This window comes from Chroicocephalus ridibundus, unplaced genomic scaffold (assembly GCF_963924245.1).
Source record: "Chroicocephalus ridibundus unplaced genomic scaffold, bChrRid1.1 SCAFFOLD_26, whole genome shotgun sequence".
Classification (NCBI taxonomy): domain Eukaryota; kingdom Metazoa; phylum Chordata; class Aves; order Charadriiformes; family Laridae; genus Chroicocephalus; species Chroicocephalus ridibundus.
In genome coordinates, this window is record NW_026961775.1 from 336,279 (window position 1) to 339,257 (window position 2,979).

Here is a 2,979-nt window from a genome sequence, read left to right on the forward strand (position 1 = left end):
ACAGCTCCATTATCTTGTGATAGCCAGACATGTCTTCAACCCCCTGGCTGGCCCAAGAGAGAGCAAAGCCAGCCTTAATTTCTCTTTGAGCACAGAGACTTCACCTCCTTATCCAAATGGCACCCCTTATCTGGGAGCACATGGTGGGTGGGAAGGGGATCGCCTTTACAGAGACACCCCAGGTGTCCGCGCTCCCTCCCTCCCTCTGCTCATCCCTGAGCTACAGCCAGAGAGGACCCAGGTGCCTGGGCGCTGGCAGATCAGAGGGGACACGGACAGAGACACACACACAGAGCGTAGCTTTGCTGATGAGGTTTATTGATGATTAGAGGGAAATGGGCCAGGGCTCCCAGGGGATCAGGTGGGGTCATGCAGCGATGATCATCTCCTCGTGCTGCTGGAGGGGGACAGGACATGGGTGTCACCATCAGTTCCAGGTCTGAAACACAGAGCCCACAATAAGCCCCCCAGTGTCGGCCAAGACATGAGAGTGGCCTTGTCTGCAACGGTGACTCTTTGCAGAGGCATGGGGAAGGAGCAGGGAACTGGAGCCATCCATATATAGGAAGGACTGGATTTGGCTCTCCCAAGATCCATATGGCACCCAGAGGGCCTTGCCCAGTGTGCCATAAGCCTGAGAAGCCCCTAAATCTCCCGGATGCCTGCCCAGCCCTCACTGTGGTCCCTTGGGGTCTGTAGGGCACCAGAGGCTCTGCCTGGCCTGCATGGTGACCCTCTGGGTCCGTAGAGCCCCACTGGGTGCAGGGAAAGGCATGGGGGGAGCTGCGTCCAGCTCCCCCTGGGCCATGGATCATGCACAGTGCCCTCTCTTTCGCTCTCCCACACCCAAAGTCTGGCCATCCCAGTGGGCTCAGGGATCCCTCAGGGCCCAGCATCCTTTTTGGGGCTGGAGACTCCCTGATGCCGCTCACCTAGACATGAAGGGATGCGGCCACACTTCTCTTGCGCAAAAGGTCCGCATCTACGTCAGGCAGAGGGGGCTGGGGAGAAATCAAGGGTTAGAGAAAGGTGTGGCTGCAGTGGGCTGTACTGGGAAGCAGTAAGGGGAAAGCAAGGGGGTCCTTGGGGAAGGTGCCTCTGGGGAGAAACGGGGTACACGAGCTTGTGTGGTGGTGCACAGGAAGCAGCGGGGGTCCTGGGGAAGGGGCCCAGCTGGGTGCATGGCTGTGTAGTGGGGCATCGTGGGGTGTACTGGGTTGTAACGGGCTGGATGGGAATGGCATGGGGGCCCCGGGAAGGGGACCCTGCCTGGGAAAAGAGTGGGGTGCGGGGGTGTTCTCTGGGGTTGCAGTGGGGTGCATTGGGGTGTACTGGGGCACTCTGGGATGCGCTGGAGTGTGGTGGCCATGGAGGGGAGGGACTGGGGACAGCAGAACTTGTGGTACCCACCGCAGCCCTCTTTGATAGCAGACCTCTGACTAGTGCCTCCTGTAAAGAGAACATGAGACCTCACTGGTGGCTGGGGCGTCCCCGGTCCCAGCAAGGGACGGGAGGACCAAAGTGCCCTCCTGTTCCCCAGTCTGGAGGCCCTCCAACTCCACCCAAGTACTTACATCCACGTCACTAAGTCCACTTCCTTCTAGGAGTGCCTAGGAAAGGAGGGCAAAGGGGTGGTCTGGATTGGGCTTGCTGGGGCTGTGGGTGTGACACAGGTGTCCCCAGTCCCCCCAGGCCCGTGGCTTCCCCCTGGTGTGAGGGGGAAAATCCTTCCTGCCCCTCGCCGCTCCATGCCTCAAAGTTTCACCTGGGATACCTGTTCATGCAGGGAGCAGGGGTGGGGATGGAGACGAGGGTAGCGTGGGGAATTCAGGGCCTCCAGAGAGGATGGGGGTGGGGAGAACCCAAAGACAGGGCACTGGGGTGAATGAGGGGACCCCAAGGGAGTGGGCAGGGGGTGTTGAATGGGCAGCACTGTGCGGGATGCAAGTTGAGGTAAAGGAATTCAAGTGGAGGGGATAGAGGGACTTCAAGCGAGGTAGTTGGTGGGTGCAGAAGGAAGAGGACTGCAGAGGACCAAACCAAGGGGACTGGGAGAGTGTTTGGGAGTGGGGGTTCAGGGAAGGTGATCTGGGGACAGTACTGCAGTGAAGATGGTGAAAGGCAAAGGACTGAAGGGAAAGAGTGAAAGGCAGGCGTTGGGAACAATCAATGGAAGGTCATTTGGGGACGCTAGAAAGGACACGGAGGAGATCCCGGGGAGGTGAAGTCTGAGGGGACCAAAAGGATGGGCTGGGGAGGCCAGAAAGGGAGAGCTGTGGGGGCACCAAGACAAGAAATGGGTGGGCGCCCTCAGAGGAGTTTGTGGTGGACCCTCCCAGGGAGGCGACAGGTCTGACCGCTCACTGAGGAACTCGGGCTCTGGGCAGCAGAAGCTTAATGGTGGGGGAAGTGGAGGGAAGAGACAGAGTTGTGGGAGGGAGAAAGCTGCATTGCCCAGGGCTGGAGGTGCCTGGGAGCCTGGAGGAGCTCCTTGCGTGGGAAAGGGAGAGGCCAATTCAAGGGATTTTGTGCTCACCACTACGATTTCAATCTGCAGGAGAGCGGGTGCCCTGTTGCTAAGCCCCATCCTCAGCCTTGAGGCCCTCCCCATGGCGCTGGGGACTCACCTGAGCATCCTCTGGGGTGCACAGCAGGATGGTGAAGAGCAGGGCCACGCTGAGGACTGCGACCTTCATCTTCCTCTGCAGTGTGGTAAGTGCTGGGTGAAGCGTGAGAAGGTGAGGCGCCAATTTATTCCTCCCAGGACTCCTCCTTGTCCCTCCCCACCCCGCGAGCCCCCAGGGCAAAGCCAGGTCTGGCAGAGACACCAGCCCTGGCAACAAGCCCAGCCCCGGCACAGAGTCACCCCCCGCCTCTGGCACTGGCCCAGCCACCTTCCCTGGCATCAGTCCAGCTTCCTGCATGGGGCAGCTGCATGGGGAAGTGCCCAGGCATCTGCAGGTGGCGAGGGGGCGGGCA

General features: G+C 60.2%; 1 long non-coding RNA gene across 1 annotated transcript; it reads right to left on the reverse strand.

Annotated features, from left to right (window-relative positions):
- Positions 1 to 306: 306 nt before the first annotated feature.
- LOC134509739 (uncharacterized) lies at positions 307 to 2,756 on the reverse strand. The gene is made up of 5 exons (XR_010069393.1): positions 2,628 to 2,756; positions 1,575 to 1,610; positions 1,411 to 1,449; positions 933 to 1,001; positions 307 to 439 (listed from the first exon to the last, which is right to left on the reverse strand). It is a non-coding gene; the product is annotated as an uncharacterized LOC134509739 (long non-coding RNA).
- Positions 2,757 to 2,979: the final 223 nt, after the last annotated feature.